Source organism: Pristiophorus japonicus, chromosome 4, assembly GCF_044704955.1.
Source record: "Pristiophorus japonicus isolate sPriJap1 chromosome 4, sPriJap1.hap1, whole genome shotgun sequence".
Taxonomy (NCBI): Eukaryota; Metazoa; Chordata; class Chondrichthyes; family Pristiophoridae; genus Pristiophorus; species Pristiophorus japonicus.
The window spans coordinates 228,977,278-228,993,919 of record NC_091980.1 but is presented as its reverse complement, the minus strand read 5'-3'; positions in this window follow the sequence as shown (position 1 = coordinate 228,993,919).

Genomic DNA, 16,642 nt, shown 5'->3' with positions numbered 1-16,642 from the left:
AGCAGGGAAGTCTTGCTACAGCTATATAAGGTATTGGTGAGACCACATTTGGAATACTGCGTGCAGTTTTGGTTTCCGTATTTACAAAAGGATATACTTGCTTTGGAAGCAGTTCAGAGACGGTTCACGAGGTTGATTCCGGGGATGAGGGGCTTGACTTATGAGGAAAGGTTGAATAGGTTAGGTCTTTACTCATTAGAATTCAGAAGAATGAGATGTGATCTTATCAAATCGTCTAAGATTATGGGCCCAAGTTTCCACAAGAAAAAAAACGGGCGCCTAGAAAAGTCCTCGGTATTCTCCATCTACCTGTAGGTCCTCTGGCCCTCGGCGCAGCCAGCACGAGCTGTGGGGGGGCGGAGCCAGGTCCCTGCGTTGAAAACAGTGCCGGGACCTCTGCACATGCGCGCTACAGTGGGCACACAAGTGCAGTAGCTCCAGGCGCCGAACTGTGTGGGAGGGGCCCGAAGCACGCAGCCTCTAGCCCTGGCTGAATGGCCTCACTGGGGCTGCGTGAATAAGGCTCCTCCCACGGCCAGCTCCTGCTCCCCCCCCCCCCGACCAGACCCGACACCCGCTCCCCCCCCTGCCTCCGGACCAGACCCGACACCCGCTCCCCCCCCCCCCCCGCCGACCAGACCCGACACCCGCTCCCCCCCCCCCCCCCCCGCCGACCAGACCCGACACCCGCTCCCCCCCCCCCCCTGCCTCCGGACAAGACCCGACACCCGCTCCCCCCCCCCCCCCCGCCGACCAGACCCGACATCCGCTCCCCCCCCCCCCCCCGCCGACCAGACCCGACACCCGCTCCCCCCCCCCCCCGCCGACCAGACCCGACACCCGCTCCCCCCCCCCCCGCCGACCAGACCCGACACCCGCTCCCCCCCCCCCCCGCCGACCAGACCCGACATCCGCTCCCCCCCCCCGCCCCCGACCCGACACCCGACACCCGCACCCCCCCCCCGACTGACCCGACCCGCGCTCCTGTTCCCGCTCCCCTCCCCCCCCGACTGGACCCAACCCGACCCGCGCTCCCGCCGCCCCCCCCGCCCCCGGACCCGACTCCTGCTCCCGGACTGGATCCGATCCGACCTGACCTCCCCCTCCCTCCCTCCCTCCCCCTCTCTCTCCCTCCCTCTCTCTCTCTCTCCCTCCACCCCCCCCTCCCGCTCAGCGGCACGAACGGCTTTCTCTCCCCCCCTCCCCTCCCGCTCAGCGGCACAAACAGCTTTCTTCCCCACCCCCGCCCCTCCCCCCCGCTCAGTGGCACGAACGGCTTTCTCTCCCCCCCTCCCCTCCCGCTCAGCGGCACGAACGGCTGCAGAATTCTACCTGGCTGAAGCACTTTCACACAGGTAGGAAGATGGTTTATTTAATCTTTTCTTGGCTTATAAATGTTTATTCAGGTTGGATTTATTTGTATAATATTTGTAGAAGTATAAATAAGGATTTATTGTAGAATTTAATGAGTTCCCTTCCCCCCCTCTCCCCCCACACCTCGTTCTGGACACCTAATTTATAACCTGCGCCTGATTTTTTAATGTGCAGAACAGGTTTTTTCAGTTCTACAAAAATCTTCACTTGCTCTATTCTACTTTAGTTTGGAGTACATTTTCACTGTGGAAACTTTGAAATCAGGTGTCAGTGGCCGGACACGCCCCCTTTGGAAGAAAAAATTCTGTTCCAAAGTAGAACTGTTCTACCTGACTAGAACTGCAGAAAAAAAATGTGGAAAATTGCGATTTCTAAGATAGTCCGTTCTCCACCAGTTGCTCCTAAAAATCAGGCGCAAATCATGTGGAAACTTGGGCCCTTTAAGGGGACAAGGTGGATGCAGAGGGGATGTTTCCACTGATGGGGGAGACTAGAACAAGAGGGCATGATCTTAGAATAAGGGGTCGCCCATTTAAAACTGAGATGAGGAGAAATTTCTTCTCTCAGAGGGTTGTAAATCTGTGGAATTTGCTGCCTCAGAGAGCTGTGGAAGCTGGGACATTGAATAAATTTAAGACAGAAATAGAGTTTCTTAAACGATAAGGGGATAATCGGTTATGGGGAACGGGCGGGGAAGTGGAGCTGAGTCCATGATCAGAAATAAAATATGTTGCACAATGCGATGCGTAGCGTAATACGGAGGACCATTGGCATCTTGAAACAGCGTTTCTGATATCTGGACCATTTCGGACGCTACTTGCAATATTTCCCTGAGATTGTCGGTCAGTTCACTGTTGTGTGCTGCATGCTGCATAACTTAGCCATCATGAGACAGCAGCAGCTGGTCGTAGATGACCCACCTCGGGTGAGAGTGGCTGATGATGAGGAGGAAGATGCAGATGATGAGAAGGAGAAGGAGGATGAGGAAGCCATGCTACTACCTGAACCCGGAGCACTATGGCGGAGGAGGGCAGGCCGCCGTGCCCCTTTAACGATTGCTCCAGCCTTGCGCCAGCAGCTCATCCATGAATGCTTTGCTGCCTGAAGGCTCAGTGGCAACTATTCCAAATGGACTATGTTTACTGTTTGGACCTGTTCTGTAATATTGTGTTGTGTTAATGGAACAAATAATGGAATTGATTCTTCTTTACTTCAAAAAGTTGTGTTAATAATGGAACAAATAATGGAAATGATTCAGTTATAATTTGAAATATATTTTATTCAAAAGTTTAACAAACACTTGTTTGTACTTAACTTAACTTTAATAAAAATATTTTTCTATCAAACTTTACATTTTTCAGTTAAGATCACTTACAAATCTTAAGATCACGTACAAACACTAAGATCACTTCAAAACTTTAAGATCACTTACAAACGTTTAAACTTGTAAATTTACATAACTTACAAAAAACTTGCAACATTCCCTCCCTCATGTTCATTAACAGTACATCAACTACCTGCGACATTCCCTCCCTCATGTGCACCGGGATTGTATCAGCTGCCTGAGACATTCTCTCCCTTATGTTCCAGGACAGTGTTCCCATTTCTTGTGAGAGTATTGTTACTTCTCTCAACAGTTCCGATACCTCATCACCCACCCCATTGATGGTGTCCAGGAGTGATTGTGTCTGGTCAATGCTTTCTGCACTCATTGCCATCATCTGAACCATATTTGTTAGATCCTGCACCTTAGGAGAGTGCTGTCGAGCTCTCCTTCCCTTCCTCACCCTGCGTGTGGCTCGCTGCATCCCACTGGGACCCGCAGCCTCGGATGGTGGGGTCCTGGATGTGCCTTGCTGCATCCCGCTGGGACCTCCAGCCTCGGATGGTGGGGTCCTGGGTGTGTCTTGCTGCATCCCGCTGGGACCCCCAGCCTCAGACTGTGGGAAACTATGGAATGTCCCAATAGTCGTACCACTCAGGAAAGGGGCTGGCACCTCAATGGGTGGCACCTACATCTCCTCCAGAGTGAGTACAACAGTGGCGGCTTCAGCCATCACCTCCCCCTCCCCGCCCCCTCCCCCCATGCTCTTGGTCTGGAAGGTGGGATTGGACGATGTTCTCCTCTTCAGGCTCATCCGCGTCTGAATCTTCTTCTGCATCGGCTTCAGCCTCGTCAGGGTTGGCCTCAAGTTCTGCAAAATATAACAGAACAGACAAATGGTTAGCAGCAGAGGAGGGGACAGGGTGGCATGAGTAGGCTCACACAGCGCAGGCAGCAGGCTGACTTGAAGGACCACAATGAATGATAGTACATTGCATCAACCGAAGCGGAACTGACAGAGACACCCCCATGAACTGAAGCATGGCTAGCTCGCACAGCACTTAACATTTTGCAAAGCCAGACTGTGGAATTTGCAGGACTTACCCTCTCCCTCAAATGTGGGTGCAGCTTGTGCAGTGGTGGTTGCTTTTCTCCAGGCAGGATCCATCAAAGCAGCTACCCTCTCTTCCAAGGGTGTCAGTGGCTGCAGATTTACCAGGCCTCCTGATCGAGTTCTTTCCCTTTTGTTGTGTGCCACTTTCTTCTGCAAAGATGAAAGGGTGTCTTTCTGCTGGGTGGGACATATACAGCTGGTTATATTTACAATTGCAATTACAGTGAATAAATTAAAATATTACTTGCACTGACTACTTGACCAAGGTCCTGCCACTTCTTTTTGCACTGGCCTCCAGACCTCAGGGTGGTTACCATTGCGCAGTAATCGTCTACAAGTTGCTTCCAGCGTTTCTTCATTTCTTTTTGTGAAACTTTTATGTGAACCCTGCTGGTGTCCGGCTCGTGCCATCTGGCCTCAATCACAGTAACCAGTGCCTCCACTTCATCCTGTAAGAAATTCTTGGTCCTTGAGCCGTGTTGCAGCTCCGATTTTTCCAATGAGAATTAAAGTTCTGACACACAACTGGCTCTGTAAAAATGGCCGAATGCAGACTGGGAGTTGTACTGGGCATACGCGCCCATTGCAATCACATCCAAAACATCCTTTTTTTTCACGTATGCGCAGAAGGGGTTCATCGTTTTTTCGGCGCAGACATTAGGTTCCACCCCCCGAAGCTAAAGGAAAGGCTGCGCGGTGCCAATTTCAAAAACTAGAATGGGGAAACTTGCTAGTTATTTTTTTGGAGTCGTTGGGGTCCAAAAAAACGGGCGTAACTTTTGCAGTGTGCCAAAAAAAAGATTTGTTTGCATCATGCTGAAGCAACATGTCTGGACAGAGCAACATTAATGAGAAATGTAACTAACTGATAATTAACAAGATAGATGAATAGAAAAGACAATTTGCAAATTTTTTTTCACTTATAATGCTGAGTAGTAATTGTACAGTTTTTACATTATTATAACAAATTGGTGTCATCCTGTGACATTTTCAGATGTTGCAGATGCAAGGAATTGTAATTATGGGGCTGAAATTCATCAACTCACCGCCCGCTGCCATCGACTGCTGCCCACTGTCGCTGACATTACATTTGCAGATCCGCCCAGTGCCACTTTCGAGGGAGAGCCACCGGGAACTGCCCGCTGACATCAGCAGACTGCTGAATGGAGCAACTGACCTCCCGCCCGCCAAGATCTCATATTGATGCGGGCGGGAGTCGGCGGGAGTCGGCATCAGAACGGAGGTGGACCGCTGCGAGGAGACTGGTCTGTCCCCGATGGTAAGTATGAAGAACCTGAAAAAAAGGTTAGTGAACATTTTATATACTTTTTTCAACAGCAACTTACCTGGATGCGGTCCGCTGAAGATCTTCCGATACTTTTAACATTTTTTACTGCTGATTTTTTTTTCAGGTCTTCGACCCTCCGTGGGCCCGACTCCATCCTCGGCGGCACTTGGGCAGCAAGTGCCTCTGCCACCCAGAATGAGAGCTCCCGCCCGCTGCCGCCCAGATTGGTGGTGTACGTTGTCCATTTGCCGCCCGCCGACCTTCGTGGGACCTCGGTGATGAATATCCCACCCAAAGTACCGTCCAGTACCTCGGCGGCCATCGGCGGCACTTTGGGCGGCACTTGGGCGGGTGGAGGCCTTGATCAAAATCGGCCCCAATGTCTGGGTGCATTTAGACTGCAATTTATGTGTCTGAATGAAGTGGCTCATGCCTTGCACTAATGCTACAGTTGTAGGATAAGGGTACGCAGGTTCCTGGAGGGATTTATCTGACACAACTTTGATTTGATACCTCATAGAGTGCAACCAATGCAAAATGTGTCCAATGGGTCCCACAGACCTCTGGGACAATTTTAATTTCAGTGCTTAAAAAGTGAAAATGTTGCCATCTGCACTCTCTTGATTATTTCAAACTTAACTGCTTGGAGAGGAGTTAACATCCCTGGGTAAAAATATACACATTAAGAGCTTTTTACTGGGCAGCACATGTTAAGTTTCAGACCGGGAGTGTATCAGATTTGGGGATTTTTGATATTTTTTCCTTTATGGAAAGGAGGTTAGGATTTAGATATGTTTAGGAGTTGAATTATAAAACAAAGTGAATTCACAAAGAAAGTCCACAGCTGCAGCCATGGAATATATGTATTAAAGCCAGACAAGGTTGTTTGGGAAGTGTCACAATTTACCGTCTATCACAACAAAGATCAAATGATTCATCCCTGGCACATTACCCAGGATTTTAAGCAGTTTGTCATGTTGCCTCAGGTGGCTAACAAATGTTCACACCCATTGTGGTGAGGACGAACCTATTGATTTGAGCACGGCCTTAAATACCTACAGAGAATATACTTCTGGGAGAAGGGGTAGTCTGTTTGATTGATAGGCCTGCTGGAAAATCAGGCACAGAAAAAAAAGTGTCAGGGCCCCACCACTCTGCTTCTTGAGATCAGAATGAACTGAAAAGAAAGAAAAATCTATGGTTGGGGGCAGTGACATTTTCTGACATAGATAGATTTTTGAACTCTAAGGGAATCAAGGGATATGGAGATAGGGCGGGAAAGTGAAGTTGAGGTCAAAGATCAGCCAGAATGAGCTGTATGACCAACTCTTGCTCCTAATTCTTATGTTCTTATTTTAAACAAGAGTCTATGAGGTGTAGGTCCAGAACCCACTGGAAGCTGGAAGCAAAAATGCAGGTGATCAGTGTTTGCAGTTAGAAGCTGGCTGGAAAGAAAGATGATATCAAAAACAAGTAAGTCAGCCCATGAAAAGGCACCAGGCACATTGTTTATTATTTCCCTCCCATTTTTCAAGAAGAGACATGAGATGAATTAAACAAGTGGAATATGCTTTGGCTGTTATTCTGTATTTTCAGCTGTGAAATAAAGCAGATAACCTTTCATATCTGGCTTCATGTCAACAAGCATTTCTCAGTCCTTCTTTGAAAAGATTGTTGGAGCGCATTTGAGGACAGGGGCAAAAGACACAATATCCAATTCAAGTTACACTCCCAGGTTATACTATTGAATCATTAGGTATTGGGAAGTATAGACACAACTGTGAACATAAGATGTTCGGACCATTTAGGGGATGATCAGCTGGACCCAAGAAATTATCTAAGGCGGACCCAAATGTGTGTAAGCATATATGTGCAGAGCTCTTTACTGGGGAGTAATTCAAGTTTCAGCCAGTGAGTGTAAATGGTCACTGCCTAGCTGAAATCTGAACTACCAAACTGAGACGAGCACTTGGAGTCTAACTGCACCTTTAAAAGCCCAGATGGCCAATAATCCCCGATAATATACAACAAGCCATTGAATTCAAATTAGCAACTTGGAATGGTAATTGCTGATGTGATAACAATCCGAAGAGTTTGCTGGAGCAGCCAAATGCTTTTGCTCTGTCATTCTGCAGTGTATTCATTATTTCATTTATCAGTAGTTAAACAGCTTTCAAAATATATAAGTACTAATTGAGACTTCGATTATCAGGGGAATTGAAATGAACCATCAATGAACAAGGAATGCAAAAGCTCTCCTGAAGATAAAAATGGAACTTCATTAAAAAAACTTCCCAGATGATCTCTCAGGTCTCATCATTCTATTTAATTGTAGTGGTCTGATCTAATAGATACAGTGTAAAGTACAAGAAATGTTCAAAAACCTTTTAACAAGGCAATGCGCCTGAAAGAGAAAATTACTGACTCTCCAAATCTATTCTTTAATATACTATGACATCTTTTACAACATGTTATTATCAGCTATAACATCATGTGGATTTTTTTCCCCCAAATAGTAGTTTCCTACTTGATGAATTGTACTCTGTATTCTTGGACAGTTGATTGCTGCTCCATTCAGCAATATTGTTGCAATAGATGGGAACAGTTACACGGTGATTATGATGCTGGACTAATAATCCAGAGACGTGAGTTCAAATCCCACCTTGGCAGCTTTGGAATGTAAATTCAGTTAATTAAATAAAAAGTTAGTATCAGTAATGGTGACCTTGAAACTGCTGGATTGTCGTAAAAATTCATCTGGTTCATTTAGGGAGGGAAATCTGCTGTCCTTATCTAGTCTGACCTGTGTGTGATGCCAGACCCACAGCAATGTGGTTGACTCTTAACTGCCCTCTGAAATGGCCTAGCAAGCCATTCAGTTGTAACAAACCACTATGAGAAGTCGGACGGACCACCTGGCATCAATCAACCTCGGCACTGGCTTCGGACACGACAATGGCACACCCAGCTCAGTCGATCCTGCAAAGTCTTCCTCACTATCATCTGGAGACTTGAGCTGTCCCACAGACTAGTCAAGCAACAGCCTGACAAAGTCATACTCACAGAATCATTCAGACAATGTTCCAGACTCCTCTAACATCATCTCTGGTTATGTCCTGTCCCACCGGTCTGACAGACCCATTAGGGGTGGCGGCACAGTGCCATACGATCGGGAGGGAGTGGCCCTGGAAGTCCTCAACTTTGACTCCTGACTCCATGAAGTCTCATGGCTTCAGGTCAAGCATGGACAAGGAAAGCTCCTGCTTATTACCACCTACCGCCCTCCCTCAGCTGATGAATCAGTTCTCCTCCATGTTGAAAACCTTGGAAGAAGCACTGAGGGTAGCAAGGCCACATAATGGCACATAAAGGTAACTCTGGACTTCAATGCCCAGCACTAAGAATGGCTCTGTAGCACCACTACCGACTGAGCCAGACTGGGCCTGCAGCAGATGGTGAGAGAACCAACACGAGGGAAAATTCTACTTGACCTTGTCCTCACCAATCTAACTGTCGCAGATGCATCTGTCCATGACAGTATTGGTAGCAGTGACCACCGCGCAGTCCTTGTGGAGATGAAATCCCGTTTTCACACTGTGGACACCCTCCACCATGTTGTGTGGCACTACCACCGTGCTAAATGGGATAGATTCAGAACAGATCTAGCAGTTTTAAACTGGGTATCCATGAGGTGCTGTGGGTCATCAGCAACAGCAGAATTGTATTCCACCACAAACTGCAACCTCATGGCCCGGCATATCCCTCACTCCAGCATTACCATCAAGCTAGGGGGCCAACCCTGGTTACATGAAGAGTGTAGAAGAGCATGCCAGGAGCAGCACCAGGCATACCTAAAAATTTGGTGCCAAACTGGGGAAACTGCAACACAGGATTAAATGCATGCTGAACAACCAAAGCAGCTTGCAATAGACAGAGCTAAGCGATCCCACAACCAATGGATCAGATCAAAGCTCTGCGGTCATGAATGGTGGTGAAACATTAAACAACTAACGGTAGGAGGAGTCTCCATGAACATCCCCATCCTCAATGATGCTGGAGCCCAGCATGCAAATGCAAAAGACAAGGCTGAAGCATGTGCAACAATCTTCAGCCAGAAGTGCCGAGTGGATGATCCATATTGGCCTCCTCCTGATGTCCCAACCATCACAGTCTTCAGCCAATTCGATTCACTCCACGTGATATCAAGAAACGACTGAGCATACTGGATCCAGCAAAAGCTATGGGCCCCGACAACATCCCGGCTGTTGTGCTGAAGACTTGTTCTCCCGAAATAGCCGTGCCTCTAGCTAACCTGTTCCAGTACAGCTATAACACTGGCAACTACCTGACAATGTGGAAAATTGCCCGGGATTGTCCTGTCCACAAAAAACAGGACAAATCCAATCCGTCCAATTACTGCTCCATCAGTCTACTCTCAACCATTAGCAAAGTGATGGAAGGTGTTGTTGGCAGTGCTATCAAGGGGCACTTATTCACCAATAACCTGCTCACTGATGCTCAGTTTGGGTTCTGCAGGACAAATCGGCTCCAGACCTCATTACAGCCTTGGTCCAAACATGGACAAAAGAGCTGAATTCCAGAGGGAGGTGAAAGTGACTGCCATTGACATCAAGGCAGCATTTGACTGAGTGCAGCATCAAGGAGCCCTAGTAAAACAGAAGGGGGAAATCTCACCACTGGCTGGAGTCATACCTAACACAAAGGAAGATGGTTGTGGTTGTTGGAGACCAATTATCTCAGCCTCAGAACATTGCTGCAGGAATACCTCAGGGCACTGTCCTAGGCCCAACCATCTTCAACTGCTTCATCAATGCAGTGTGTACCATCTACAAGATGCATTGCAGCAACTTATCAAAGCTTCTTCAATAGCACCACCGAAACCCATGACCTCTACCACCTTGACGGACAAGGGCAGCAGGTATATGGGAACACCATCGCCAGCAAGTTCCCCTCCAAGTCACATACCACCCTGATTTGGAAATATATAGCTGTTCCTTCAAGTCGCTGGGTCAAAATCCTGGAAGTCCCTTCCTAACTGCAGTGTGGGCGCACCTTCACCGTCTGGAGTGAAGTGGTTCAAGAAGCCGGCTCACCATTACCTTCTCACAGGCAATTAGGGATGGGCAATAAATGCTGGCCTTGCCAGCGACGTCACATCCCAGGAACAAATAAGTAAAAAGTAAGTCTAATTGGAACAATGCAAAAGATCATTCTAATAAATAATTGTTCACAGAAATATATAGAATAAATACTTTCCTGGCTAAGTCACATTAAGCTCTGCAATTGCTCCTAAGACCTGCCTTTACGCTACATGGACTATTATAGATAATTAACTATTCCTCTTTTCACACCAGTTGGCTATTTTCTTATTTACTAATTTGGTATGTTTATCCACTCATATCATATAAGATACAAACAGATAGAAATTGCGCTGCATCCCGTTTGGGGGCGGTAATATCTGGGAGCGGGACATTCTGCGTCAAGCGTGGAAGTCCTGTCCCGCTTGAAAAATTCGGAGTACTGCACCTGAAATGAAGTGGAGTGCGGCGGACGGGTCAGGAGCGGGACGCAGCGCTATGCACTGGGCCGCAAGCGCTGCCACGAAGGAGGGGCATTCCTCTTCATTAAAGGGGAGGGCCCAAGCTGCAAACTGTGCAGTTAAGAACCGGGCCTCGGGCTTTCCAAAGAGGAAATAGCAGAGGCTCTGACCATCATTTTCCAATCCTCTCTGGCTACAGGTGTGGTGCCGAAGGACTGGGGGACTGCTAATGTTGTACCTTTGTTTAAAACGGGAGAAAGGGATAGACTGAGTAATTACCAGCCAGTCAGCCTAACCTCGGTGGTGGAAAAAGTATTGGAAAAAATTCTGAGGGACAGGATAAATCTTCATTTAGAAAGACACGGATTAATCAAGGACAGTCAGCATGGATTTGTTAAGGGAAGGTCGTGTTTGACTAACTTGATTGAATTTTTTGAGGAGGTAGCAAAGAGGGTCGATGAGGGTAGTGCATTTGATGTAGTCTCTATGGAGTTTAGTAAGGTTTTTGATAACGCCCACATGGCACACTGGTCACGAAAGTAAAAACCCAAGGGATCCAAGGCAAAGTGGCAAATTGGATCCAAAATTGGCTCAGAGGCAGGAAACAAATGGTAGTGGCTGATGGGTGTTTTTGTGACTGGAAGGCTGTTTCAAGTGGAGTACCGCAGGGCTCAGTACTAGGTCCCTTGCTTTTTGGGGTATGTATCAATGATTTAGACTTGAATGTAGGGGATATGATTGAGAAGTTTGCGATGATACAAAAATTGGCTGTGTGGTTGATAATGAAGAAGAAAGCTGTAGACTGCAGGAAGATATCAATCAACTAGTCAGGTGGGCAGAACAGTGGCAAATGGAATTCAATCCAGAGAAATGTGATGTAATGCAGTTAAGGAGTGGTAACAGGGCAAGGGATTAAATGGTCAGACTCTGAGAAGTGTAGAGGAACAAAGGGACCTTGGAGTGCATGTCCATAGATACCTAAAGGTAGCAGGCCAGGTAGATAAGGTGATTAAGAAGGTATACAGAATACTTTCCTTTATTAGCCAAGGCATAGAATACAAGGGTAGGGAGGTTATGCTTGAACTGTATAAACACAAGTTAGGCCACAGCTAGAATACAGTGTGCAGTTCTGGTCACCGCATTTCAGGAAAGATGTGATTGCACTAGAGAAGGTACAGAGGAAATTTAGCTGCCTGGACTGGAGAATTTTAGCTGTGTGGAAAGATTGGATAGGCTGAGTTTGTTTTCTTTGGAACAGTGGAGGCTGAGGGGAGACCTTACTGAGGTGTATAAAATTATGAGGGGTCTAGATAGAATGGATAGGATGGACCTATTTCCCTAAGCAGAGGGGTCAACAACCAGTGGGCATAGATTTAAAGTAATTGGTAGAAGGTCTAGAGGGGATTTGAGGGGAAATGTTTTCACCCAGCGGGTGGTAGAGGTCTGGAACTCACTGCCTGAAAGGGTGGTAGAGGCTGAAACCCTCTTAGCATTTAAAAAGTACTTGGATATGCACTTGAAATACTGTAACCTGCAAGGCTACGGACCAAGATCTGGAAAGTGGCATTAGGCTGGATAGTTCTTTGTCGGCCGGCGCGGACACGATGGGCCAAAATTGCCTCCTTCCGTGCTGTAAAATTTTATGATTCTATGACTACCAGGGAGTGGGTGTGCTGTTCCTATAAGTAGAGTGCCGGGCTGAATGATCACGGAATGTTCCCCGCGATTGCGGCAATTTTTTATTTTGCTTGGCCGCCACCCCCCCTTTAGCACCCTGCGAGCGGCCTGCAGCCTGGTTCACATCCCCCGAAGCTGGCGCTGGCATTGCCCGCCGCATCTTCAGGGAACGCTCCCCAATTTTTGTTCCGGGATGAAAACGGGGCACCCCAGGGGAGCTAACGGGAGGTGCAACGGACCTGAATTTCTAGGCCAAAATCTTTAACTATTAACCTGAGAAAAATTCCCTTTTCCTATATGTATTGCACATATCTAATGTTTTACTTGTTGTTATTTTCCACATTGGAAACACCTTGACCCACTTCGAATGGCTATCAATCACAATGAACAATTGTTGTTCTTCTAGCTCAACAAAATTGATATGTAGCCTTTGCCACACCCTGGGAGGCCATTTCCATGGCTGTAATAGTACTGATGGTGGTTGCTTGCTTACCGATTGATATGTCGTACCGCGTACACTGACTCACGATGTACTCTATATGTTTGTCAAGACCTGGCCACCATAAGTAACTGCGTGCAAAACTCTTGGTCAAGCACATTCCCAGGTGCTGGTCATGGAGGTCTCCTAATAATTTGGACCTGAATTTATTTGGTATAACCACTCTTGCACTCCACATGATACAATCTTTATCGGCTGACAATTCATTCCTACGAATGAAGAATGGATAGATATCTTCGTCTGTTACCTGGTTTGGCCATCCATTTGCAATATAATTATACACCTTTGACATCACTGGGTCACGTTTGGTTGCTTTGCCAATCTCTTCAGCTGTGACTGGCAGTTCATCAATGTATGAAAAATAGAACACTTCTTCCCTATCGGGTGTAACTTGTGATGGGGAAGGCAGTCTAGACATTGCATCAGCATTACTTTGATCAGCTGATCATCTGTATTCAATATCATATGTATATGCTGACAAAATCAAAGCCCATTTCTGCATTCGGGCTGCAGCTAATGTTGGAACTGAGAACTTTGGATGGAGAATTACTGTCAGAGGCTTATGATCCATAACAATGATAAATTAACGACCATACAAGTATTTGTGGAACTTCTTGACCCCAAAAATTAATGCCGAAGCTTCCCTTTCGATTTGCGCATAATTACTCAATCTGGCACTGAGAGTGCGTGAAGCAAAAGCAATTGGTCTCTCCTCCCCCACATAATACATGAGAGATCACTGCCCCAACTCCATACGGAGAGGCATCACATGCTGGCTTGATCTCCTTAGATACGTCATAGTGAACTAACATGGTGCTCTCTACCAATTTGCTTTTACACCCCTTAAATGCTGTATCACATTCTTTTGACCACTGCCAATGGACCTGTTTTTTTAATAGTTCATTCAGTCGATGTAATACTGTAGCCAAATTTGGTAGGAACTTCCCATAATAGTTCAAAAGACCCAAGAATGAATGAAGTTCAGTGACAGTCCTGGGAGTAGATGCATTTCTGATTGCATCCAGCTTTCCCATGGTTGGATGTAAACCATCTTTGTCTACTCTGTACCCTAAGTATTCCACTGAGTTTTGAAATAACTCACGCTTGCAAGCAGACACTCGTAATCTGTGCCTCTCTAGTCATTTGAGGACTTCATTCAATAACTTATGAATTTGCCTATTTGGTGCTGAAATTAGTATGTCATCTAAATAACATACTACCCCTTCAATACCTTGCAAAATCTGGTTCATCACTCCTTGGAATATGGCAGGGGCAGAAGACACTCCAAATGGTAGCCTATTAAATTGATATAGGCCTAGATGAGTATTTATAGTCAAACATGACTTGGACTCCTCATCTAGTTCAAGCTGTAAGTAGGCATTCGTAAGATCCAGTTTTGAGAAGATCTGACCAGCTGTCAGTATTGTGAACAAATCTATATTTGGTAATGAATTGGGGACATTACCCTCTAGAATCTGGTTTACGGCTACTTTATAATCACCTTACAATCTTACCTTACCATCGGACTTAGTTACAACAACAATGGGTGTAGCCTAATTACATCGATCTATCTTATAAATAATGTTCTCAGTCTCTAGTCTTTTGAGATCTTGCTCAACTTTCTCCTTGAGTGCATATGGCACGGAACGATGAAGCAGTAAACCGATCTAGCGTCCTTCTGTACCCTGACATTCGCCTTGAAGCCTTGGATCGGACTGCCCGTTTCGCAGAACACCTTCGGATAACTCTTGATAACATCATCCGTTGATGCCAACCTTGTTTCAACACGGAAAATCTCACTCCAATCCAGCTTCAGTGATATCGACCAATTTCTTCCTAGTAAGGCAGGCTTGTCTCCTTTCACTACTATTAGAGGCAAGTTCTGAAATTGATCCTTGTATTTCACTGGTACAGTGATACGACCTACCACAGGAATGTTCTCTCCCGAGTAGCCTCGCAGCTCCATCTTGGATTTCTCCAATGGGAAATCACGCAGTTTGTTGAGGTATAGCGACTCGGGTACGACACTCACAGATGCACTACTGTCGATTTCCATTGGTATCTTGAATCCCGCAACATCTATGTGGATTTTGATACTTTTTGAATCGCTGTTCATTAACACCGTGCTCTTGATGACGTTTAACTCTAACATCTCCTCGTCCTGTTGTTGTTCTTCCATGCTATGTAGTCTCTGGGGATTTCTACTCATAGCTTTAAAAGTTGGGCTCATAGCATTGAAAGCTGGTTTACCCTTCAGTTGGCATGCCTTCACAAGATGCCCAGTGTTTCTGCAGAAGAAATACTCTGCCTTCACATTTGGATAACTTTGAGCAATGTGTTGTCCCAGACACCGATAGCACGACTTCTATGCTTTGTTACAATTTCCAGTTTCTGAGACTTTGGGTCCCCACCGCCTTTTACTTTGAACCTGCAGGTGATTCACCTCAGTTGTCTGATGACTGTAATTATTATGAAATTCTCGGGAATATTGGTCGGCCATGCCCATTGACCTAGCTGTCTGACAAGCTATATCAAAAGTCAAGTCAGGCATTATCAATAACTTTCTTCTGATCGCATCATTTTTCATCCCACAAACAAAATGATCCCACAGTGCTTGGTTCTGAAAGGCTCCAAAATTACAGTGAATAGATAGCTTTTTTAATGCTACAATGTACTCACTGATATTTACATCAGCCTTTTGATTTTGTGTACCAAAAAGCTAGCTTTCAGCAATTTCTAAGGGTATGGGGTTGTAATGCTGTTCCAGCTTAGTTAAAATCTCCTTAAGCATTGTGTTCTATGGCTCAGCAGGCACAAGAAGATTTATCAGCATTTCATACAACTCAGGGCCAGCTTCAGATAAGAAAATCGCTCTTTTTCGTTCCAACACTGTTCAGTTCTGGTCAGCATTGTCTGGAACTTCGATCATGTTATTTGCAGTGAAATACATTTCTAGCCGATCCACATATGCTTTGAACCTTTCCCGGTCGCATCCAAATTCACCTAAATGCCCCATTTCTCCTTTGGGTGCAGCCATTTTGACTCTAGCAGATCACTCAGTGTGCTTGTAATTTACCTCGAATTTGTAGCTGTTTGCAAAAACAGAGAAGCTTCCAAAGTCTCTCTGTCGGCTGACTAAATCCTTCACCAACAAAAATTTCAGCTTTGTTTTATCCAATTATCACATCTTTGTCGCCATAATCCCAATTGTCCATGGTAACTATGGGGGCGGAGCCGCAGAAACCCTGGAAAAAATGGCATCAACAGGATGAGTGGGAGAATCCCCAGGGAAATTTTGCCCCCAAATGAAGAACAATAAATCAGTCACAAAGCATGTAACTCTTATCTAGAGTCACTGTATGTTGCACACACTCTTTACTCTCAATGAATTTTCACATGTGTTTGTTGTTTTTCCAAGGTTTCTGCAGCTTTTCCACTGCAGTTACAATGGAAGAGTGGGAGAACCCTGATAGAAATTCAACTCCTTCTCCCCAATTATGCTTCCTGTGTTTGTTCCATCAGAAATAATATACCATTAAAGAAGTTCTCTATACATATACCATCCCTTACGTAGCAATAAGGAATGCTTATAATACATTCTTGTTGAGAGGAAAAAGTATTGAAGAAATAATTTGTTTCCATCTTGGGGGGGAAAATTCAATATCATTGCGTCCGTTTTACGGTCATAAATGGGGCATGATGGCAATGAAGTTAGCAGTTGCTGGTTTATGTACCTGCTGGAATTTTGTAACCCTTTGTTTCAACAATTCAGATGTAAATGAAGATAGCGTAAGCAAATGCCAAGT